Source organism: Erpetoichthys calabaricus, chromosome 17, assembly GCF_900747795.2.
Source record: "Erpetoichthys calabaricus chromosome 17, fErpCal1.3, whole genome shotgun sequence".
Classification (NCBI taxonomy): domain Eukaryota; kingdom Metazoa; phylum Chordata; class Cladistia; order Polypteriformes; family Polypteridae; genus Erpetoichthys; species Erpetoichthys calabaricus.
The window spans coordinates 35,397,947-35,424,736 of NC_041410.2; the positions used below are offsets into that span (position 1 = coordinate 35,397,947).

The 26,790-nt window shown below is 36.8% G+C and overlaps 1 protein-coding gene across 6 annotated transcripts in view; it reads left to right on the forward strand.

Moving 5' to 3' along the window:
- The first annotated feature begins 318 nt into the window (after window positions 1-318).
- akap13 (A-kinase anchoring protein 13) overlaps window positions 319-26,790 on the forward strand; it is a 335,986-nt gene continuing 309,514 nt past the window's right edge. For all 6 annotated transcript variants that reach the window (XM_051920829.1, XM_051920831.1, XM_051920830.1 and 3 more), the window contains exon 1: window positions 319-592. The gene's annotated coding sequence lies outside the window, so the exon portion shown is untranslated. The remainder of the gene's footprint in view (window positions 593-26,790) is intronic.

Sequence of the window (26,790 nt, forward strand, 5' to 3'; positions counted from 1 at the left end):
CTTCAGGTCACACAGTTTACAAGCAATGGGATTTTGAACATATATTCACGAAACACTTGCGAAGACAATACCTGAAACAATTAAAAAGAACATTTAGACTGGTTTAAAAATCCGGAAAGCTGCACCTGTCGATGAATAGCGATAATTTCACACGGAACAAAGTCAAAGTCTTCTCACTGCCTCGCACTCAAGCTCATTTCTCCATTGTTTTCTGGGAGGGTAAAAAAAAAAATCCAACATGATAGGCGTACGACGCAACCAATGGCTGTAGCTAAATAAACCCCGCCCACCAGGCATGTTCTGTCGAGAAACCTTCGGAAGAATAGAATTTGTTCCAGCTCCAACAAGTGGTCGTGATATCTGAGCTGAGTTTAGTTACTGCTACGAGGCTTTGTGGACCAACTGTTTGAATGTAGCTTTGGTTTGACATCTCGGTGGATTAACTGTTTGCAGGACCTGACGTGTTTTTTCGATTTTTTTTTCTTCTTTCTTTCTCGAGAGAGGAGAAAACCATTCACGCTTACTTGAAGAGCACAGAAGGCAAATGGTGCTTAAACGCACAAGCGCGATTTAGGGGAACTCAACGTTCAAGGTAAACTTTTCGCCACCTCGGACAAATGAACCGTAACACGAGATTTAAATTGGTCTTGAGGGCGAGGTGAATTCGGAGTGTTGTTTGGCTTGTCACGCTCTTTAAAGCGGGGTGTTGGGAGCATAAAAGTAATCCGGGGAAACGCGCTAATCAGTTAACCTAGAAAATGTCGATTCGCAGCACTTTTTTCCCCCCATAGAGATAGCGGTATGGGTGGTAGTTTGTGGCATACATTGAAGAGTTTTGATTTGGTGCCTTTGTGTGCATCTACTTAATAAAGGACAGAAACTTTTCGAAGCGTATTGTTTTCAACAACCTCTGGAGATACTTGAAACGGGGCGTAGTATATTTTCACATTTGTTCGTCTTTTCTGGGAATTTTAATTCGGCCTTACTTTATCTGATTAGAAACCTGCCATAAATCCATTGTCAAATGTAATAACGAAGCCCAGCCCTTGTTGTTCTGATGCGTAGCAGAAAGTAATTGAATTACAGTGAACTGCTGTTTGCATCAGTTGTCCTTATCGTCCTAGATGGGGGGGGCAGAAAATAATGTGATACACGTGCAGTTTACACAAAAATGTGTAAATGAAAAACTCGTTCGTATTGTTTCGCTTTGGTAATTCTATACTTGCTTTGGAAAGCAATACACCGTGTCTCTTCTCTCCATCCGCCCCACGTTTTGTACTTCCTGTCAGTATTGCAACCTTGTTTCTTTGCACCTTTTAAGAAGCTACAGAAAGCTCGAGGAGCTTTTTTCTCTTCATCCTTGTATCACTGCTCATATAAGTGCATGACGTTTTTCTTTTTTTAAGAAACTTTTGTCCATTTACTTTTTTGTTAGAAGAATTTGCTGAAGTGAGTAAAATAAAAACATGGTAACTAAGCCTCCGAACATCATGAACAAACTGAGGATTTGTTTAATAGCATTTTCCAAAAGAAGATTTAACTTTCATTTGTTTCTGGTGAATGCATTTGTTTTTCTCAGTGATAAGTAGCATTTGAGACCGTGAAGTCAGGTTCAAGGTTTCTCCAGAGGTTCAGATTTGGCCATTTTGTGCAGTTTAAGAGCACTGTTTTCCTGAATAAATCATTGTGTGGATATTACGTACATAAAAAATACAGCAGGAACATTGTGAAATTAGTAATACCACTACCCCCAGATAGTACATTCAATTGTACTTAAGTAAGAAGCTATTTTTATCACCCATCTAGTAGTTTATTAAATATACTAATTGATGTTTAGGTATAACTGACCCAGTGTAGTGTTTTGTTTTTTTTTAATGCTTTTCTCCACTTAATTTTTACAGCCTTCTGTCTAATGACGAGAGCAATCCTTCAGTGGTTTTCAACATTTTTAGCTTATGCCTCGTTTTACTTAAACAGCTTTCTACTTTGGCCTGTGGAAAGTAAAGCTTTCCAGCGAGGGGCATATCTGGAGGCTGCTGGCAAGTTTTTACCGTCTGGGATTTGGAGCTGCGCCCAGTGATTATTTTAGTTGAGCACTGTAATTCATTGTTTTGTGGGCCGCTGTCACCTTATTTCGTGTCGCAAGCTAATGTTGTTTCAGTTAGAGCAGGGAGAACGATGAACTTTTATTTCTTTTACAGGACATTTGTATAAAAGTGCTAATACAGGCTTAATGTCTGGTTTCCCAAAAAAATGTAAAGTTGTATTGATCATTTTAGTGGGCTATTGTCCCCCACTTTTCAAAAGAAGTTGTGTAAGCTTTGTCTGTAAATGGGAAGAATGACTTGGCACATTATGACCATCAAGATACCGTAACTAATTCTTTTTGTTTTAAAATCCATACACAGTTTTCCCTTGTTCCCTACTCCAAAATGATCTTTTAGTTAAGCAGCGAATATACTTCATTTTAAGTGAGGGGTGACACATTTTTTGAATGCCTGTTGAAGGAGCTAATGTGACTTAAGACATTACTCATTGTAGATGAATGGCGTAGTCAGGCGCAGGGCAGAACAATATGCAAGCTAAATTAATTTTTTCCAGTCATTTTAACGGACCATCTGTAAGTTAAATTAATGGTAGTCGTTGATAGTTGTACAATAAGGAAAGATGTAACTGCTGGGAGAAACAATGCTTACTTTAAGACTTTGGAAATCAAGCTTCAGCGTCTGGAGTTGGCTTTAAAGCTTAAGTAGGTATTATAAATACCCTGCCAGTCTTCTCTGATTTAAGTCTTTGAGGTGGCAGTGTCTTGTTCATTAACCTCACTACCTTTCACTAAAATTTGTTTGTATATACTGTAAAAGTAGTGACCTTTTCATTGTTTCTCAATAATAATATACACACATCAGTGCCAGTAATGCTGTGTCTCTCATAGATGAAGCTTTACATGTATTAAAAAATAAAATTTCCTGCCCTCTGCCTTAATTAATATCATATTTTAAGTATGCCAATGCCATGTTTAGTGCAGTTTAAACATTAAGCGGATTTCTGTTAGAAATGGAAATTAATGCAGTTGTTTCACTTCCTGTTTGAACACATGCTATAAATATATTGAGACATTTTGACATCAGTTTCTGTACTGATCAGGATGTTGTTTCTTTGAATCTAAACATATTTATTAATTAATTTTATATTTTACACCATTACTCTGTGTGTGATACAGAAGTACAGCTTCATGGAATAAATTATTAAATAATATCTTAACTGTTGCTTGCATTAGAAAGCAAGTACATTTAAATGTTGAAACAGACATAAGATTAGACTATTTTGTAAACATTCTAAGTTGTTATATATTGGATTGTCTGACTTAGATATGTGTTTATTGGGAAATTTGACAGTTTTAAAAAGTATGTTTGGTATTGAAACTTCTTTTCAAACAATTGAAATTGTGTACAAATGTTTTAGTTAAGATTATTTTGGTTTGTAAACCCTAATGATCATAAACTGCTGTCAGTGATTTGTTTAAAAAATATTAACCTTTACTATACAGTGTTGTGTGAATGAATTTTCCATGACTCCGCCAGGGAGAAAGGAGATTCAGAAAATGGATGAACTGATGCACAAGTCAAAAGATAGGAAGCTTTTCATTTGGAATTGACCTGTGTCTTCTAAAGTAGTAGTTACTTTTACTTGCAGGGTTCAAACATATTATAAAAATACCCATTTATTTAGACAAATTTAAAAGAAGTTTAAGTTTCCAGATACTTGGTTTTATTTATTTGTAGAGTATCATTTCATTTAAAATTTGAGGAAACTTGTTTTCATGCTAGTTTCTTAAGTGATGTATTACTGTAAGTAGATGCAGTTGTCTGGCATATCCAGGTATTACACATCAGAATTTTCATACCAATCTCTGAATGATCATTTATTTATTTCAATTTCAGGGCACCTCATTCACACCTGCTATACCGAAGCTTTTAACTGAGCCTTTCCTTCTGTAAACTTGGTATGACTGAATGTATTTTAAATGCACATAAAGTGGTATCTGTTTTGTGTGGTGTAAAATCTAAAAAGAACATGTTTGCTTGGCATGTCCTATCCTGTACCCATTTGTTTAAGTTATGGAAATCTTGATTTTCTGTAGCCAGATAGGTTTAGTCCTCTAACACAGTTAATTCTGTTATACTGGGAAATCATTAACAAAGAGGTGATGGTCCATAGGTCAAAAGACTTCATGTGAATGCAGCCACACTTGCAAATGTGCACCTGATGTGAAACTCTGTAAACCTTTTTGATGGGAATTGGTAGTCCTAGTTCTGGAGTGACCTGGTTTCGGCACGTTTTTTCATTAGATGCCAGTTCTCACTGTTAAACTTGATTTACTGTCTTTATACTATTCCATATTAATAAATCCAAAAGTCCCTGTTTTTGCTTATTTTTGTAAAAATGTTTCACAGGCAAAAATGCATTATTGTGTTTAAAACGCCATTACAAAATTATATATTTTTTTAATTCAGTTTTTCTGTTCATTAATACTAACAACATGCTGAACACAAACACCTCAATGTGCATCAATATATCATATATACATTTTAAAGTAATTTCAAATCAGTAATACAACATAATTTTGAAATACATGTAATCCAATACAGGGCCACAGGCACCTCAATGTGCATCAATATATCATATATACATTTTAAGGTAATCTCAACTCAGTAATACAACATAATTTTGTAATACATGTAATTCAATACAGGGCCACAGGCAGTCAGAGCCTATCCTAGTAGCAAGGCAGGAACGAACCCATGCCAGGCAAACAGGCCATCACATGATTGCCTCACATTCACCAACCCAGACTAATACACACACACAGCACACACGCATGGGGCTTTGGAGTTGCCTACTAACCAGACCTGCACATCTTTTGTGATGTTGGAGGCAAAACTGGGTATCTGAAGGGACCCCTGCCCAGAGCTGATAAGAGTTTGCAGATGTCACATAGATAGTTGGATTCAGAATCTGAACATAACATGCTAGGTCTGTAGAGCAGCAGTGTCATCCTCTTCAAAATTAGTTAATATTAATAATGAGTGTAGGTTGTTTAACAATTAAACTATATTTCAGTTTTTTTGAATGTTTAAATCATGTTGGTTTCAAAGGATGAAGATAAGACATTGACCTCAGTGAATATCAGAACCCATTGGGCTGAGATTCTGTAGCCCAGAATCAAAATGTCTGGTACTTACTATGTGAATAATTAGGCAGCAGCAATTGGTGTCCATTCCGGCTAGCTTAATGTCTAGGAATTCCAGTACACATAATTGAAAATTGTTCAGAAAAAGGAGGTTGTAATGCACTGTTACCACTTGAAAGGTTGTCACCTTGCTTAAACTCGCTCCTTATAAATAAGCTTGAACATTGGTGTGTTGGTAATCTTACTATGCAATAAAATCACTCCAAAATTGTAATAAGAGTAGGGATGTACATTTTAATCCCATTTCATTAGCAAAAGTCAAATTACTTATGTAAATAACGATTTTATTGTTAAAATCGTTATACTTTGCTTAATAATACAGGAAATAATTCAGTGATAATTTTCCCTAGAAAGTGTTTTAGTTATATATTATCAGTGTTAGGATTTTTTAATGTTATGTGCAAATGTGTCACAGAATATATCCTTGCATTGCTGTAAAGTGTTTGATGCATTTATGTTTATGAGTAGGCACATTTGTTAAGTGTTATGCCAGGAGGTGAGCAGTCAGTCTGTTGGCACATGTTGCTGCCTTGCTTGGCGGCCTCTTGCTCTGGCCAAGATGCATATTAAACCTATCATTGAGTGTCTTGCAGTGTACAAGTAAAACATGCTACTGAGACGTGGTTCATGGCAATGGTTTGTTTGTTATATAAAAAAAAAAACTTAGACAAACACTTTGACTATCTTCTCTGCAAGGCTGTCTGATAGAAGAGAATTCATCTATGTAATTTAACATTATTCTGACATAAATGTCAGTTGTTGGCATAGTTTAAAAGTCTTTTCTTAGTTTGAATTTATTGATTGTGGTTTGTTGAGTTTCAGCATACTCTCAGTAAAATAGCTGCGTATGATAGGTCCATCCTGATCAGTTACATTATGTTCTATATCTATATATACCTTGCTGATTTACTGTGACCGCCTTACAGCAGTAGATTTTTTTCCCATGCAAGAGCTAACAATATGGTATGTTGCTGCTTGTTTTGTATGTGTAGTATGTTGCAGATGTGGCTTTTGTATTCCAGCATAGTGTTAATACACTTTGCAGCTAATTTCATCAGCCTTTTACTTAATGGTCCAATTCCAAGGTACATTTAGCATACTTACTTTTCCATAAAGGTTTCTGTTTTGTTTCTGGATGTAAAACAACTCATCATGTAGCACCAATTCTAGCCTCTTGCATATATTTTAAAAGTACTTCTCTCAAAGTAAGTATGTATCTTGTGTTGCAAAGCAGAAAGGCAGTTACATTCCAAATGCAAACTAAACCTTTATCAGAGGCACCAGTTATTTTTGGTTATGATTCTGATCTTTGATTTCTTTGACCAAAAATCAGCAGTATTTTTTTTTTTTTTTGGATCTGCTTGCTGATTTCAAAGGCTGTAAGTTGTCTATTAGGTGTTTATCCACTGAAGACTATCATGTGCTGTAGATCCAGGGATTTTTAAGTTTTATATTTGCGTCTCCTTGTAATTCCTTAGCTGTAAACTTGATGATTTGAAGAGAGAGTTTTTTGTGCTACTATATCCATCTTTAAAGCAAAGTGCAGATTTCTGAATTATCAGGGCAAATAATGTTAAGATGTCAAGGTATCACTGTTTAGGCTTGCTCATCTGCGAGTCTCAGTCAGGCCTGATGAGTCCCTTTTGCAACAGTTACCACTTTTGTTTTTCTAATTAATTGGATAAAGTAATTATTTTTACCAGATATAAATGGAAATGACAATTCAATGTGGGTTGTGTCAAGCAAATATAAATACTTTTATTTGTGTATTTATAAGTGTGCATTATACCAGAAAAATAGATACAACTGATAATGCCTCTTCATGTCTGCACCTGGCTTATTTTTCACAATTGTTTTTCTTCATCTGCCCTTTACATGCTTCCTTCTTGTGTATGCACTGACTAGCAGTGTTAAAGCTGCAGGCCTTCTGAAAATGAACCATAACTCTTGTTCATTTTAAATGTAACTTGTCAAAAAAAAAAAAAAAAAAGATCTAACTTTGAAAAGTACTTGGCAGTAAGGTAATGTTCCAGCTAAATCAAATTCACTTCTATTTTTTTCTTTTTCTGTAATAGTGTGTGCTTTGAAGGCAGAGGGACTTAGCATGGAGAGTTATGTGAAATGTGTCATTTAGTGATGGTCATCTAATATTCTATACATATTGTTAAAACAACAAACTGCTTAAGTGGAAATTAGACCATAGAAGTTTCTGACTTTCAGTTTAATTTTTTTCACTGACTTTGGTTTTAAGTGAATTTTGCAAAAGTCTTTCTTTCTGTTCCCATCTTATGTGGAAGCAGCATTTACTAATAGAAGAGTGCAAATAAACAAAAGTGCTTTGACAGCTAGGTGATTACAATGTGTTTTAATAATTTGAGAGTTGACCACTTTTGCATGAAGTGTCCTGCTGGTATAACACCACCATATTTCAAAGTTTTTTTTTTGTGTGCATGTTGCAATAATTCCACAAGTCAATCAAAAACAATACTAGCATTTTACACACACACGTGTGTTCTTTCAAATAAATCATAACTTTCCATGCTGTCTGCTCTCTTTCTTTAGTAAAGTATGCTATTTGCATTTGAATATGCATATGCTGAGGTGAGCAGCTCTGTGAACCTGCTTTAAAGGTCCCCCTTACTTCGAGCCACATACAGTGAAAGGCTCATTACCACTGGATAGCTAAAGTTATAGCTGTCTATGAATGGTCATGCACATTACACATTATCTGCTGTGCATAAATGGCAGGAAATAATAAATTGTGTGTGCGGCAGCTCATGTTTGCACGCAAAGCTTCTGTGAGACTGCTTGAGGATGGTTGATGCACAATAAGATTTGAACCTTGTACTAGGGAACAGTTTTCCTCTTTTGTGGGGGAAAAAAATAAACCTACAGTTGAGGAAGTCCTAGAAAAGTTAAAAAGTGCTAGTAATACTGAATATGAAGATCCTGAATATGAAGATCTTGAGTCACAGTTTTGACTCGCTTGAAAATATTTGTTGAAGGAATTGATGCTATGCTTGATTAGGTAATTCTACTTACAGTATAACTTTGAAACGTCATGGTCTGCAGTTTTACAGTTCAAATGTCATGTGTTCAATTACCATATCAGGGTGCTGTATACTACATGTTCTCATTGTTAGTTTCCAGTTTCATGGGCTACTGCTCTTTTATGGATTGTATTTGTATTGTGCCTCACCGTCACTCGCATTTTCACATGTCACCCCCCAACTCACTCGAATGTCAGTGAATGATACTGTGTGGACATGCACAGGGGAAGAGCTTTTTAATAGAAGGTTAGTTTATGTAACTATGCCATGCCACTGCTTCCAGTTTCATGTGGGATACAAACCCCCCCCCCCCCCCCACCCCCCGTATGTGCCCAGTGCAGGGCAGTTTCCAGCCTTACACTCAGGACTGTCAGGAAAGGCATTTTCATGCCAGCTTCTTCCAGTGCTGGAGACATTGTATGTATGTAGCTTAGATATAATAGAAAAAATGGTGAAAATGCAAAAATTAACTGGTGCAGTTTTTCAGATGAGGAGTGGGTGATGCAAGGTGCAACTGTAGTGCCTAGAGAGGGTGCAGTGTGGTGTAGATAAAGGGCCAGAGTAAAGAACTTGCTGCTGGCTATCTGGAAAATGCACGTTAAGGGGAAGTTAACACCATTGGGAGCTATTCTAGAAGGTGAGGATTCTGGCATATTTATAATTAAGGGCAATGAGATAGATCCAGCCGTGGATTGGGTGAGGTGACCTCAGATTCAGATTGGTTAGGTGCATGGGAGGTTGTAAGATAGCTAAAGAGTGCAAGTGCGCAAAAGAGGGTAGAGGATCAGGAGGTGACTGTAGAGTGGTGTGTAGGGCAGCCTTGGTGAATCAAATGTGATCGGGGGTTTGTCTGGGGAATAGTAGAAATATTGCGAGGTGAGGCAACCAACTGCAAACCACTTCAGAACTCTATCATAACAAACAAAGACAACTTGTGACCCAACAGCATCCACACATGACCAAAATGTGGTTTATGGCCCAGTGGTTAGAGTAGTTAGGATGGAGAAATGTGCACAATTGTCTCCAAATGCTTTAAAGTAGGGTGTGTGTGTGGGTGGTTGGTTGTTTGTTCACATGGATTTAGCATGCAGAAAATTCAAGTTTTCTTGGAATTTTTTTTTTTCCGAATATGCTTGATCTACAGTTTGTTGAATCTGCTGATGTGGTACCCATGGATACTGAGGTCCAACTGTACTTAGATTATTCTTGATGTGAGGTTCAAGAAAAAAGCAACAGCATCATCAAATATAAATAAATAAAAACACACTAAATCTTTGTGGGGAAGCTGCAACAGAGGGCAGAAGATGATGTGTGAATTGCAGCACAAACACAGCAGTCTGCTGTATTGCATTTTCTCTGTGTAGTCGTAAATAGGAATGTTTTAAGGACTAGCCTGAAAAAATTTAAAAGTAAAAGTTTGGATGCATACATAATTGTACAAACATAGTGTGTGTATATGTAATACATGGGTGGGTGGGTGTGTATGTATGTGTATTGTACAGTATATACAAGAGTTGCCAAAAGTAGGATTGCAGTTCTTCGTTTGGAACAAGACATGCCGGTTATGATTATTACAGTAGCTTTATTAACTCAATAGCTTATTAACTTTATTAATTCAGCATTCTGTCTTGTAGCATTGTTTAAGTGTCCACTTTTGTTGATTGTTGGGAAAATGACCAGCCATCATTACCAAAAAGATAAATCCTAAGTAAGGATACAAAATAATAAGTCAAATAAATACAATGATTAATAAATAAAATACAAGAATAAACTGTTTTGCATACTCAAAACTTTTAACTTACTTTTGCTCACCCTGTCATCTCACTCATATTTTTTTTTTTCTAAAAAATAAAAATATAACTGCAACTGCAATACTTGTTTTGAGAGATTGTTAGATTGTTTAGGTGCAAGAGACTTTTTAATAAGATTTAAGTAAGGTGGTTGACTCATGAAGTGTCACATGTATTAGATGTGTAGCCATTTCTCCGTACAGCATACTAGATAATGTACATCTCTGTGACTTTCTGCCAGTTAAATGTAGTTTATCAGAAAGCACTTAATTAAAACCCATTACCCAGTTCAATATGTACAGTATGCTATGTTCCAAAATTTTACGGTTTCATTCATTCTGAGTGTTTAAATATATTGGTCATGAAATTGAAAAATAAGGATTTGATCCATTTTAAACAGCAGTTCTCCACAGGTTCTATATTTATTATAAAGGCAAATTGTATTGCATTTAGAAACACAATCAAGTATAAAATTGTGACAGTTTTCTCTAGGCATAAAGTATTTTAATACATGATTGTATGGTACATGTTGTTTTATAATTAGTAATCAAAGTCCAATGGTGATTAAATGCAATTGTTAATTTTTTTTATTGTGCCACATAAACCTCATGAAAAGCAAATTGGTTAGTAATAAGCACTTTAAGAGTACTCTGTTTTCAGCTGTGCTCATTGAATCCAGATGGCCTAAAAACACAAAAAAGGTGAAACACCCACATTTGTTTTCCTGTTTTGTTTATCTGTTACAAACGGAATAGTGCCCTTTTACAAAAAAAAAAAAAAAATTTGCTTGTACAGTAGTTGCTAATGAGAGCCATGGTTTTTATAAACTGTTGGACAGTATTTACAGTGTTTTTATTTTTAAATTTGACTTTTTAATTTAAGGCATATTTTAGTCCACCAATATTGTCTTGTTAGTAAAATGCATAAACATTTCATGTGAAAGGTTTAGCTGTTTAACTAAAATAAATAAAGAAATGAGAGGTTTGGCATGGATGATATTATTGATAGAAAACTGTAGCTTTAGCTGACTCAAAATTGTAATTGAGTCCACAGTTTTTTAAAAGGTTGAGTTGAGGTTTTATATTGTGATTGTTTAGCAGTTGGTTAGCAGTGGCCTAATTTTTTTCTACATGCAGTTGATCATGAGTATAGTATGGACTTTCACATTGATGCTGTAATAAGCTAGAAACATTAGTTTTTTGGAATTTTGATATCAGTTTGGTACGTAAGCATTGGTTCTTATAACATCCCAATTTTAAATCACATAACACAATAATTTAAATAAACTACTTTGAACTAGTGTTGTTCCAGCTAACAAATTTGAACGAAATATGTTAGTGGAAAAAATAATTTCTTTAACTAAAACTAAAATAAAAATGAAAAAATGTCAGAAAACTAGAGCTAAATAAAAATGAGAAAATAAAAGTGAAAATGAAACTAGTTTTTCTAATTTTTATTTTCATTACAGTCTTTGTGCATAATGTATATACAGGCATCCAGTTGCTAGTATATTTATTAAATGTAATTTAAAACTGCCCAGTCATAAATTTTGTTAGGAACAAGCACCAACTTGTGCACATGTACAAGTATCCCTCGCTTCTGGGATCTGAATCTGTGGATTTCCTTGGTCATTTTATCAGAACTGAGAGCAAATACCCAAGTCTCATCACTTGTCAATGCCTTATTTTGAGGATTTCATTGGCCATAATTGACCAGCGATCACAGATGCCTTGTTGTCAGTGAATGGCAGACAACTTCAGTGAAAAGGTGCTTAAATTAAAACATGTCACTCATTACTTTGGAAGATACAGCTAAATAGTTTGAAAATTAGAGTCATGGTGGATTTGTCAGGTTTGGATAGTGACACCCATGTTTCAAATTCAGTCAGTATTTATACTGGAAAAAATGTTATCTTTAATGTGCTATAGAGGGCAGGAAGTTCAGGCATTTAACTTTACTTCCTACTGATATTTGATATTGCTTGTTTTTTTTAATGGTACCTTTGCTGTGACAGATTAAACAGATGCAAAGCATGCAGTGGATTTTAACTGAGCTGAAGTTACACATATATGTTTAGTTTTAATCAGGTTAGAACGGATGTTTCAACATAGATTGTTTGCAGTTACACACTCGTGAGAAACTTCCATCCATCCATTTGCAACCCGCTGAACCCAAACACAGGGTCACGGGGGGTCTGCTGGAGCCAATCCTAGCCAACACAGGGCACAAGGCAGGGAACCAATCCCGGGCAGGGTGCCAACCCACCGCAGGACACACACAAACACACCCACACACCAAGCACACACTAGGGCCAATGTAGAATCACCAATCTACCTAACCTGCATGTCTTTGGACTGTGGGAGGAAACCGGAGCGCCCGGAGGAAACCCACGCAGACACGGGGAGAACCTGCAAACTCCACGCAGGGTTGACCCGGGAAGCGAACCCAGATCTCCTAAATGCGAGGCAGCAGCGCTACCACTGCGCCACCGTGCCGCCCCTCGTGAGAAACTTCTACCTGTTAAATGCTTTATTGATAGCAAATGGATAGACTACAGTAATCTTAATATATTTGGTATGCCACAGTGTTGCATAGGTTTTAATGGAATTGTGATCTATTGTGCTTGGGTGCTCAGCAGCACTGTTAATTTTGAAGTATGCCATCCTACTCGGGGTTTATTTTATCAAGAATAATGTACCAAATCCGCTTTATTTTGAGAAAATTCAGCAATGGATCAGTGTGCAGTAAACTTTCTTTATCTAAAATTGTCCTGTGGTTAACATGTATCTAATCAGTACAGCATTTGGGCTATCTAATTCATTGCAAAATAAAATCTTGAAATGTCATGCAAAAATTAGAAAGGGGAAAAAAAGAAAAACCTTGAGGATGTGTATCTCTAAGTCAGACAACTTCATCTGAGCGTTTACTTTGCAGCTGTGCAGAGATCTAGCTGGCATTATGATATCTGAAGAGCAAACGAATTGCCATTAAATGGTCAATGTATTCCAGCGTTTGACTGTGAAACTGATAACAAAATCTGCTCTTACCCCATTCATTGTTTCTTATAACTGTGAATGATTATAACTTCTATATTTATATTCCTACATTTAAGAGTACAAAATTTGTATTAGTTGTTCAAGGCATTCTTTCCTGCTTGTTTTTTACTTTAATTTAAAAGCTAGCTTTTTCAAATATTTATTAATGTTTGATGGTACTTTCTTAGTATGCTATTATGTCAGTGTTTCTTTTTAATGTCCTCTTTGCTTTTATGTTTATTATATTCCTTTCAGTATTTGTGAAAGGCTTTGAGAATTTGAAAGGCACTGTATAAATAAAATGTATTATTATTGCACAGTCATGAGTTCAGATTTGATTGTTAGCCTGGTCAGTGTCTATGTGGAGTTTACATATTCTTCCCAAGTGTATGTGTACAAAGTGTGCGTATCTTCAGTTATTGCATAATACTGTAGCTGTATATTAGAAGTGTTTCATTAAGAATTCTAAATTGCCAAAATAAGTTTATTTCTACATATGCTGTTAAATTACATCCTCCCAGTTTAGGCTCACTGGGATCCTTTCAGGTTTTGCATGTTGTTAATAATCTGAGATACTGCTATAATAGCGGTTCAGTATTTAATGTAAATGGCATGCTTGTAGAAATACAGTATATACAGATAAGGAAAATGTTATTTGTACCCCTGCATAAAAAAGAACCCACAATTGTCTCTGAAATAAATTGGAAAAAAGTACTTGGCACCTATCATTCTTTATTCCATATTTCACAAAATCAGACTTTGCTTTAGAGTTTTGATTCAACCAAGTATTTCAAATTAGTAACACAAATGAAAATGGAATGGACACAAATGATGGGACCCTAAAACTAATATTTTGCTGCACAACCATTAAGGGCAATCACTACAAACAAGCAATTCCTGGAGCTCTCATTGAGACTTCTGCACCTCTTAACAGGTTCTTTGGCCTGCTGTTCCTGAGCAAACTGCTCCAGCTGTGTCCGGTTTGAAGGATGCTTTCTCCATACTGAATGTTTCTGTTGTTTCCATAGATGTTCGATAATATTCAAATCGGTACTTGTAGAAGGCCACTTCAGAATGCTCCAGTGTTTTGTTCTTAGCTATTCTTGGATGCTTTTAGCGGTTTGTATCCTGTTGGACGTTTCCAACACCTGCGACTGAGATGGAGCTTTTTGACACTGGGCAGTATGTTTCACTCCAGAATCTCTTGATAGTCTTGAGATTTCATTGTTCCCTACACAGACTCGAGACAACCCCATGCCAGACACAGCCAAGCAGCTCCAAAACATAATTGAGATGCTGCCATATATCACAATATGTGTGGTGTTTGTTCTTTTCTTTAAAAACTTTATTTTTTTTCATCTGTGGACATAGACCTGATGTGACTTGCCAAAAAGGTTGTTTTGTCTCATCTTTCCAAAGGACATACTCTCTGAAGGTAGCTTGTTAATATGCGTTTTAGCAAATTCTAGTGTGGATTTTTTTAAGGTTTTGTTTCTTCTGTTGAGTCCACTGTCGATCAAAAAGTGAGAGATGGTGTGATCTGACACTAATGACCCTTGACCTAGGAGTTCAACTTTTATCTTTTTGTCCTTGGCTTGTTGTCTACTATTCCGTCTGCCCATTCTGGTGTTGACTCTCCTCACATGGCTACAGTCCCATGGACCTTAAACTTCTTAATAATGTTTGCAACGGTTGTCACAGGAACATCAACTGCTTGGAACTGATCTTATAGCCTTTGCCTTTAACATGCTTGTCTACAGTTTTCTTTTTGATTTCCTCAGACAACTCTCTAACTTTCTCTAGTTCATGTTCAGTGTGGGAGACACAATGATACCAAACAGCAGAGTAGTGACTTTTCTACATTTAAATAGGCTGATTGACAGATTGCATAATTGGAGACGTGTGATACTATTTAAATGGCTTTCTTGAAAAACAACTCTAATCCAATTATTTATAATCATTTGTAGGCTTACCAACAGACATGTTCAGGCCATTTTTAGAATTTCTTTGTAGAATAAGCAATGCTATCTTTTTTCACACTTAATATACTTCATGACATATCAAAGGCTTGCAGGTATATATGGGACAATTGCTTGTGTGAAGGACAGCCGGGTCCCATGCCTGGCAGGGACGCCTCTGCTGCATCTGTTCCGGGGGAGCCACCATGGGCAGCTCAATACCTCCCCCGAGATACTTGGTGGCAGCCTCCCTGGCGGACGATGATTCCCCAACCTGGCGCATGGCTCCATGGGACATGGAGTCCTCCACAGCCTGGTTGGGGGCTCGGATGGCTGCCAGGGGGAGCTGCATGGACTTTGCAGCCCGGCTGGTCAATTCCTCAGCCCCACCCGGAAATGCAATTAGGCCCAGGTGATCAAGCACCTGGAATGCTTCTGGGTGGGGTATAAAAAAGGCCAGCCACCACCACTCAGGAGAGCCAGAGTCGGGAGGAGGAGGACGACTAAGCCTGAGGAGTGGTGGTGATGGAAGGATTGTTGTGGTATTTGTGAGTGTTTTTGGGACTGTGTTGTGCCTGTGGGACATGGGGAGGCTTGCCCCTCGCCTGAAAAAAAATAGAGTATTTTATTTAAGTACGTGCCTCTGCCTCAGTCTGTGCCGGGTCGGGCGCTATATAGCACCTTTCACACTTGTTATTTAATAATAATAATCACTTTTTAGGAGGCATACATCACTTTTTCCAATGAGATTTGAGGGTACCAACAAATTTGTCCATGTCTTTACATGAAAAAGCTTTCATCTCTGCTATTGTTATTGACACAGTTCAAGTGGTGATTTTGGCAGTTTTCTAAAAAATAAAGTAAGAATTCTCAGGAATAAAAGAAGTTTTTGAAGTTTTGAAATAGATGTTATATAATTTGCATCAGGAGATATCAAAAATAAATGAGTATTTGTGTCTGGAGATCACACTTCTTGCAAATAGACTCTCAAAAATAAAAGTATTTTCAAAATTAAATAACCATTTGCCTAAACAAATGACATCAGAGCACACTTGTTATTTGATTCTGCATTTTTTGTTTATAGTGGAAACCTTGACCTGTCACATTACCGTGAGAAAATTTAAGTTCTGTCAAAGACAATAAAATTGTATGTGTTAAGTTTACAGGTACAACATGAATGATTTATAATTTGACTCTGTAAAGAAAACTCTGTTTACACACTTGTAAAACTGTGTCCGGGTGGACATAATTGGTGGGTAATACAAAACTAATAAAATGCAACAAAATGTTAGTTAGTTGCTGAAAAACTAAAACTAACAAACAAGAATAAAAAACTAAAATTAGAAAATGGTGTGGGAAAAAAAAACAACTAAAAACAAAAATTAAATAAAAACTAAAACTTAAAGCTAGAAAAACCCTCGTTTAAACAATGGGTATGTACAGTATATTGATCTTATGCTTACATTCTGCAGTTGTTTTTATACAGTACATGGAAATGGAGTAATGGCATGAAAATTTACCGGGCTTGTCTCTGCTGAAGAATTGCTCAAGGTGTTTCTTCCCCAACCCAGTAGGTATACTGCTTCCAGTGGCACTGGTATGCAAACTTAGGACACTAATAATACAAGAAGCTGTAGGTTGGCTAAACAGCTGCCAGTCAAGCTGATTACTGCTGGTTACATTGGGTGGCATATGAGAACAAAAGCATATAATGACTGAAAATGGTGACACTGCCATTCCTCAGCTTTACTGTAATGATTGCTGCTACATATTCATCTGCATCAAAACTAGTTTGCCTTGTTCCTGAAGTAAATAGTTATTTAAAATTCAGTGGGTATAGATTGAATTTTCAGGTGATTGCCTCAACTCGATCTACCTGTACTTTCTCAAGAAATGTGTTTTTTCCAGTTCATTTAGTTTATAACAGAAAACTCATTCTTAGTAAAATCATTTTACAACTTCAGACACACTCAAACAAAAATTCTTCCTGCATGGGTGGTAGAAAGGAACATTATGTTCCATAAGGTAATTTTTTTAGACTTGTATAGTGGTACTGGAAAAGTACTGGAAGTCCCAAATTTTAAAATGGTACAGTACCAGCAGTTCAAGATCTAACACATCACTTACCAGCTGTGCACCTTTTTCATTGTTCTTTCTCCCATCTTTTTGCATAATTATGGTGCATATTGATACTTTTATTATCATATTGATACCTTGCATACTTCATAAATAAAAGTATGTATGTTTAAAATATTCTCAGTTTTCTTTGTAGATGAAAGCCTGTATGACAGAGGTATTTTTGAGAGGACGAGTCTTTCATAAATAAACAAATTTTAGTGTTTTTTATTTTTTTTATTTTTGTGGAATCAACCAGCTAAGACCAAATGAGGTGATATGAATTTAAACAGTAAATCACACCGGAATGAAAGTAGTGAAAGGACAAAGAAAACAGTTCTATAAATTATAAAACCTAAAAACAAAGTAAATGGACACATTCTCTTGCAAAAACTAGAAAAATCCACACAGAAAAGTATATTAAAAACACACTGCAAGGAAACACAGTTCTAGTTGTTGTAGATGCCAGCCATTTAAGTACATACTTTATTTTTGTACATTGCAGAGTGTAGAATAGCTATTGGCAAGGACAGATGAAGACATCTAGTCATACTACATGTTGTGGTGACAATGGGATTTTAGCGTTACAAAAACCTGTCTGCATGGAAGGACACTCATAAGGTCAGTGAAGCATCAGCAGCATTGGAATGTAACAGAGGACGGTGACAACAGATGACATGCAGCCATCCACAATATCTTGGGATTAGATCAGAAAGAATATCTTTCTATATTCCCCCTGCTAAATCTACCTAGGCGGAGTGGTGGCTCTGAGGCTAGGAATCTTCAGTGGCAATTGGAAGGTTGCTGGTTCAAATCCTGCAAAATGCCAATAGGGACCTTGAGCAAGGCCCTTAACCTGCAATTGCTCAGCGCTTTGAGTAGTGAGAAAAGCGCTATATAAATGCAAAGAATTATTATTATTATTACCTCTGATAATAAAAATAGATTTCTTATAACAAACTGCTTCTTTCAGCATTCAAGTAATTTGTGCTGAGTGTAAGAACTATGTACGTCACACATTGCTAACTCAATCCTCTGAAACAATTTACCAGACTGTATGCTGCTAAAACTGCATGAAATAATTGACATTAAGCAATTACAGCATCTGCATAATTTTGAGTTTGGCAATGTTTAAGACCTTTTTAACATGCATTGTTTTTGCAAGACAATGTTTTTGCTTAAAGCGAGTGCCACAAAGGATGAATTTACAGTGGGTACAGAAAGTATTCAGACCCCCTTCAATTTTTCACTCTTTGTTATATTGCAGCCATTTGCTAAAATCATTTAAATTAATTTTTTTCCTCATTAATGTACACACAGCACCCCATATTGACAGACAAAAAAACGAATTTTTGAAATTGTTGCAGATTTATTAAAAAAGAAAAACTGAAATATCACATGGTCCTAAGTATTCAGACCCTTTGCTGTGACACTCATATATTTAACTCAGGTGCTTCCCATTTCTTCTGATTATCCTTGAGATCACCTTCATTTGAGTCCAGCTGTGTTTGATTATACTGATTGGACTTGATTAGGAAAGCCACACACCTGTCTATATAAGACCTTACAGCTCACAATGCATGTCAGAGCAAATGAGAATCATGAGGTCAAAGGAACTGCCTGAAGAGCTCAGAGACAGAATTGTGGCAAGGCACAGATCTGGCCAAGGTTACAAAAAAATTTCTGCTGCACTTAAGGTTCCCAAGAGCACAGTGGCCTCCATAATCCTTAAATGGAAGATGTTTGGGATAACCAGAACCCTTCCTAGAGCTGGCCATCCGGCCAAGCTGAGCTACCGGGGGAGAAGAGCCTTGGTGAGAGAGGTAAAGAAGAACCCAAAGATCACTTTTGCTGAGATGCAGTCAGGAGATGGGAGAAAGTTGTAGAAAGTCAACCATCACTGCAGCCCTCCACTAGTCAGGGCTTTATGGCAGAGTGGCCTGTCGGAAGCCTCTCCTCGGTGCAAGACACATGACAGCCCGCATGGAGTTTGCTAAAAGACACCTGAAGGACTGCGAGATGGTGAGAAATAAGATTCTCTGGTCTGATGAGACCAAGATAGAACTTTTTGGCTTTAATTCTAAGCGGTATGTGTGGAGACAACCAGGCACTGCTCATCACTTGTCCAATACAGTCCCCACAGTGAAGCATGGCGGTTGTACCATCATGCTGTGGGGGTGTTTTTCAGCTGCAGGGACAGGACGACTGGTTGCAATCGAGGGAAAGATGAATGCGGCCAAGTACAGGGATATCCTGGACAAAAACCTTCTCTAGAGTGCTAAGGACCTCAGACTGGGCCGAAGGTTTACCTTCCAACAAGACAATGACCCTAAGCACACAGCTAAAATAACGCAGGAGTGGCTTCACAACAACTCTGTGACTGTTCTTGAATGGCCCAGCCAGAGCCCTGACTTAAACCCAATTGAGCATCTCTGGAGAGACCTAAAAATGGCTGTCCACCGACGTTTACCATCCAGCCTGACAGAACTGGAGAGGATCTGCAAGGAGGAATGGCAGAGGATCCCCAATTCCAGGTGTGAAAAACTTGTTGCATCTTTCCCAAGAAGACTCATGACTGTATTAGCTCAAAAGGGTGCTTCTACTAAATACTGAGCAAAGGGTCTGAATACTTAGGACCATGTGATATTTCAGTTTTTCTTTTTTAATAAATCTGCAACAATTTCAAAAATTCTTTTTTTTGTCAATATGGGGTGCTGTGTGTACATTAATGAGGAAAAAAATTAAATGATTTTAGCAAATGGCTGCAATATAACAGAGTGAACAATTGAAGGGGGTCTGAATACTTTCCGTACCCACTGTAAATCTTTATTCCATTATTTAGTACGATATTTAATATAGTAAGGATTTGACAGTTGTATCTGGTCCTTTTTGTTTAGAAAAACTAAATATGATTGCAGTATTTTTCGATACTCTAAATTCCACTGTATTACAGGGATATTCATTTGCTGATATAATTTTAGTGAAACTGAATTTGAATTGTTCAAGTGCAGTTATTATGGTACTATGCATGGCGTGTTCATCTAATGTGTGGCATTTATTAAATATATTGACAAGACTTCCTCATTTGCACTTTACAGTTTCATTCTTCTGTTCAGATTTGTATGAGTCAATGTACGATTTTGATCCCCATTTGTTAGCAAGAAGTCCTTGTGTGTTTGTATTTCTCTTCTCCCACTACAATCAGTTTATGCTCCTGTTTGGTCTCCCACCACCATTATGGGCATTTGGTTGTGGACACCAAAACGAGAGAGTCAGTTGAAAGTTTTTTTTGGAATCATTTTAAATGACCGTTTACTATTATTAAAAATCAGTATCTGAAGAACCTCAGTGGAAACACTAACCAAGAGTATGGTGTGGTAAAATAGGCTTGACCCTTAATATGACTGTTAAGACATGATCTCGGTAATGCTGGAAGATGATTCAATCCATTGTTCGGGGTCCATACAACTCTAGTCCTTTTTACAGTAGTTGTGTATATCATAGAAATTTTAAGTGGACTTCCATCACAATATACAATCTGCAGCACAGACAGAAAACATCTGAAAGATAAATGCACAGTAGATACACTATTTAGGGTTTCAAACTTTGTTGGAAGCAAAACTGGAAGCAAGTTTAATCATTAAAGAGCTGCAGGTATATGGTTGTATTTATTCCTGCTATGGCCCTTGCTGCTGCTTTTTTTAATTCAACTTTGTGTGTTTAGTGACAAATTTGAGAAGCCTGATCAGGGTGGACAAATTGTAAATTGAATATGGTCATCTGCTGGGCTACCATCTGTGCAAACCTAGTAGTCCAGGTACACCTTTTGGAAGCCTAGCTTTATTTACAGGGTGGAGGGTTACCTGACACTTTTTATTGCAAAGTTCATTTTGTACAATTTTGTTTTAAGTGCATAGCACTGTTCATCCCAATATAAACACAATTGAAATCATGGAAGAGAATATTTTAGCAAATACATTTTTTTTTTTAAGTATTATGTTATGTCGATGTATGGTCTTTTTTCCAAAGTATTCAAAATGACAGCAAAATATCGGCTTGTGATATATATTTTTTTTTTTTTGTATTTTTTTTTTGTCTCGCTTGGAGTTTTCTAGCCATTGGGATTCATCAAAATAGTTACCAATGTGGTCCTGCTATTCTTGACTCCTGATGTATACCCTCATTCTTTTCTGTATGGAGATGGCATCTGAATGGGCTTTTCCATTCATTTCTCAAAAAAGTTGTGAAGGTTAGGTTATTTGATTACTTATGTGAGGACAATTCAGAGAGGTGTGTTTGTGAGTGTGCCCTGCAGTGGAGTGCCACCTGATTTAAAGTTGGGTTCTGCCTTAGAAGCTAGGGTTTTGAGTACTGTAAAAGGAAAAAAAATTATTCCCTTCAAATTGTTTTCCTGTTTTTGCTTATTAATTAAAATTGGGACCTGAAACAATGTTTTTGCTTGAGAGGCAGTAATTGTAGTAGAGTAAATGCATTTGAAAGCATTGTATTAATTGAAATAAACTCATGATGTATATTTTAGATCTTTATTGGCTTATGTTCATTCACTTTATAAATCGGTTTAGTTCATTGCTGTGGTACTGGGAGTTGGAAACCAATCCGGTATCATTGAGTACAAGGCATTGATCATCCCTGGATTGGGGAACTCCTCTCTACACTGGGCTACTTTACTTGTCAGTTGGCCTCCTCTGCTGGTCTTTGTTGTGGAAAGACTTAGTACAGTACTTTGGGGTAGGGGGGTTGGTGGGGGCAAGAAAGTGAAAACTCCACCCTGACATTAGTTACACTGGATATTGAACATTCAACGTTTTACGTACACATCTACAACACTATCCCTCTTTTTTTACTTTCACATGCTTCTTCTTAGAGACCAGTGAATCAGCAGTGTTGACTCGGCCAAGCATTTACAGCATTACCTAGATAATATATCACTAAGAGTGTGCAATTTTTTTTTTTGTGTGTATGTGATCAGACTATTTTGCATTTTCTCGTCGTTTGTTAGTACAAAATACTAACAGTACTGCAGTTCAGCAGTACTTCTTTGCCTTGTTGGACTCTTACATAATCTGCTGTGAGTGATACAGACAAAACCGTGCATGTATTTTATATAGACTTAAAGAAGGCTGCAGAATGAGCCAGTAACTTTGTAAAATGTTATCAGTGCTATTATATCCCATGTGTTGTATGATTTGTCGAACTGTTACTGCTTTATAGTTTAGAATTCAAGTATATCAGCAGGCCAGTTCCATGATATGCTTACAGTAGTTGGCTGTAAGCAAAGTTGGAAGCCTTAGCTGGAGTCTAGTCTCGTCCCTGGCATCTTTTATGCTTTAGTGCTACAACAGTGTCCGTTGTCTACTTTTGGAGTTCATAGTGAGTGGAATTGCAGTTGCTTTATTTTTAAGTTTGCATGACCAAAATGCTAGTTATTAAACTTTTAATGAAGTTTTAGTACTTTAGCAGCATATCAGTAACGGTATTAAATTTTGTCAGTGTCAAAAATATTTTAGTGTTACATCATGTAAGTGATTTGGGTGTTCTGGAAACATTGTATTAGAATATTTCCAAGTTTTACTGTTCTTATATAGTATTCACAGCTTTTTAAAGTTAAAAATCCTTTTTTTTAAATAAATGAAAGTGTAGATTTCAAAAATTTCAATTAAAGGGCTTGGACAGGTAAATGTATTTGTAGGATTTGCAATTCTCCCATTTTTGAAGTGCATCAACTTTTGCTTTTCTGAAGACATACCTACATACACAAGGTACATCTGTATACATTTTAACTAAAGATGCTAAATGTACTGTATATTTGTAGCTTTGCTGCTTTTCTACTATTTTTTTATAGTCTTGCAACCATTTAATCTGGTAAGGACTAAGGATATTCTATTAATAGTTGTAGAACCGTCAGAGGTGAAGATGACTGTGGTAAAAGTGATTTATTTATTGCCTTATTTAATTTGGTAATAAAATAACCTAAAAAAATTGTTTAAATATGGGTCTTTTTTCCTTTCTAACTTCTTCCTCATAAAGCAGATTGAAAGTTCTCTATTTCTCAAACCCTTGAGTCATTCTTTATTTTGTGATCCTGATCTTAGCTTGGTAATGGGAGATTCCTGGAAACTGGTTCTACAACTGTTCCTCCCACTTACATTGAAATTGCAGCACTGAATAGGCGTAAAATCCTTTTAAGTCATGGGTGATGTAAACTGGCTGAGCAAACTAAATCCCCTTAAGGGACCAACTTCTCTTATTAAGTTTCAAGTCACTTGTTAACCACTCCTGGTTTGAATATGGGATATCCAGCATATCCAGTTAGACGTGTTATGCTTATTACAAATTGTTGGTGCTTTTGACCATTGTGAATTTTTGCAAGTAGATGGATGATTTAAAATGGCTTTTTACTGTTGTCTGATATAGAAACCAGTACTTGTTCTACAGTAAACATCTTGCTTGAATTTTGTTGCCATTTGTTTCAGTATATTTCTGAATATTGAAAGAGCATCACATTGGTAGTGGCTGGATAGGTCCTACTTATGCCAGTGTAGGAGCACAAAGGGCAGCACTGCATGAAGAAAATTCAGCAAGGGCTCCTGCAGAGCAAATGAGTGGCCTCTTTGGTGGGAGCATACAGTACTTTCCCAGTATGCTAATCCAACTATTGTCAGGTGTGTGTGCCCTTTTTTAACAAGAGACTAAAACTAGTGGGGTATACCTGGAGGTTGTAACATTTCCTTACCGAAAAAAGCATATGGTCCCAAAAAGAATCAAGGGATCTTGCTTTCTCTTTATTATCTGAGGTGATATAGTGGAGGTTCAGGTGTGCAGTAACACCAGGAATGGCTAACAAGCATTCTAGTAATGTCCTAGAATAGTCAGCCCTGTGATGTGTGTGTAATATATATTGATATCGATATACTGTAGGTATACAATAGATACATATAGATATGTATGTGTCTGTGTGTATGTATGTATATGTGTGTGTGATCTTGTGTCGCAGGAGGTCAGACATGTACACAGACCTGGGCAGTACAAAAATTTTTTTTCTGTATCGATTGATTTTGATAATTATCACAATATAGTTTCAGATTACTGCTTCTGTTTTTAAAAGTTTGTATACTAATATACAGTACTGTGCAAAAGTTTTAGGCAGGTGTGAAAAAATGCTGTAAACAAGGAATTCTTTCAGCAATATAAATGATGATTGTTGTTATCAATTTACAAAATGCAAAGTGAGCGAACAAAAGAAAAATCTAAATCAAATCAATAATTGGTGTTACTACCTTTTACCTTCAAACCAGCATCAATTCTTATAGGTACACTTGCACAAAGTCAGGGATTTTGTAGGATTATAGTCAGGTGTATGATCAACCAATTATACTAGACAGTTGCTAATGATCATCAATGTCACACATAGGTTGAAACAGAGCCATTAACTGAAACAGAAACAGCTGTGTAGGAGGCTTAAAACTGGGTGAGGAACAGCCAAACTCTGCTACCAAGGTGAGGTTGTGGAAGATGGTTTCATGTCATGGCAAGATTGAGCACAGCAACAAGACACAAGGTAGTTATACTGTATCAGCAAGGTCTCTCCCAGACAAAAGATTTCAAAGCAGACTGGGGTTTCAAGATGTGCTGTTCAAGCTCTTTTGAAGAAGCACAAAGAAACGGGCAATATTGAGGATCGTAGACGCAGTGGTCGGCCAAGGAAACTTAGTGCAGCAGATGAAAGACACGTCAAGCTCTTACTACCCTTCGAAATTGGAAGATGTCCAGCAGTGCCATCAGCTCAGAACTGGCAGAAACCAGTGGGACCCAGGTACACCCATCTACTGTCTGGAGAAGTCTGGCCAGAAATGGTCTTCATGGAAGAGTTGCAGCCAAAAAGCCATACCTCTGACGTGGAAACAAGGCCAAGCGACTCAAGTATGCACGAAAACATAAGAACTGGGGTCCAGAAAAATGGCAGCAGGTGCTCTGGACTGATGAGTCAAAATTTGAAATATTTGTCTGTAGCACAAGGCAGTTTGTTCGTCGAAGGGCTGGAGAGCGGTACAATAATGAGTGTCTGCAGGCAACAGTGAAGCATGGTGGAGGTTCCTTGAATGTTTGGGGCTGCATTTCTGCAAATGGATTTGGAGATTTGGTCAGGATTAATGGTGTCCTCAATGCTGAGAAATACAGGCAGATACTTATCCATCATGCAATACCATCAGGCAGGCGTATGATTGGCCCCAAATTTATTCTGCAGCAGGACAACGACCTCAAACATACAGCCAAAGTCATTGAGAACTGTCTTCAGCGTAAAGAACAACAAGAGGTCCTGGAAGTGATGGTATGGCCCCCACAGAGCCCTGAAAATTTATTCTGCAGCAGGACAACGACCTCAAACATACAGCCAAAGTCATTGAGAACTGTCTTCAGCGTAAAGAACAACAAGAGGTCCTGGAAGTGATGGTATGGCCCCCACAGAGCCCTGATCTCAACATCGAGTGTGTCTGGGATTACATGAAGAGACAGAAGGATGTGAGGAAGCCTACATCCACAGAAGATCTGTGGTTAGTTCTCCAAGATGTTTGGAACAACCTACCAGCCGAGTTCCTTCAAAAACTGCGTGCAAGTGTACCTAGAAGAATTGATGCTGTTTTGAAGGCAAAGAATGGTCACACAAAATATTGATTTGATTTTGATTTCTCTTTTGTTCATTCACTGCATTTTGTTGAATGATTTCAAAAATGGAAGTGTTAATCATTTATTTTCAAGCATTCTTTGTTAACAGCATTTTTTCACACCTGCCTGAAACTTTTGCACAGTACTGTATTCTGAGTAAACAAGTTAACATAATATTATTAAGCAGATAAGATTTTGGAAAATGACAAACTATACACTTCATTCTGGAATGTTTTTGATTTTAAGTTTTCAGAATGATTACACTTATGGTAGCTCAAATTTAACAAGTCAACGTATTGATGTAGAAAAACAGGATGCAAACAGTTCAGCAGTACAAATGTTAAATTGCAAACATAACAATGCAAATCAAATCATCATTACTAGCTGCAGTAAATATCTGCCTTTATATTTGGTCAGGGTAAACTCCTCTTGAGCTGCCTGCTGGATCTCTCTGCTTTTTCCTTGAAAAACAAAATGCGCTAACCCCTTTTTTACAAATGCCTGTAGCTCTTTCAATTCTGCTGTCTCTTCAGCTCTCTCTGTAGCAGTAAAAAAAGTGTATATGTATATATTCATTTATTAGCAGTCTAGTAGTATTAACAACTTGGTTGTACTATATTTGTAAGAGCCATTTGTTATTTGGGTTAGGTTAAATTGATAGAAATATTTTCTTAGTTTTGTTTAAATGTATGACTATATATTGGTGCTTAGTCTTATGGGACTGTTCTGCAGTGTAAAGGTTTTCTTCCACATTTTCATTTCGCCTCCCGTGTCTGAAACAGAGTATTTATTTATTTATTGATTTTTTTTTTTTTTTTTGCAGAACTGTTCTGAGTGAATTCATTTGTGAGATGCACAGAAACTATTTGCATTGGATTTTTGCTGGATTATTAATAAGCACTG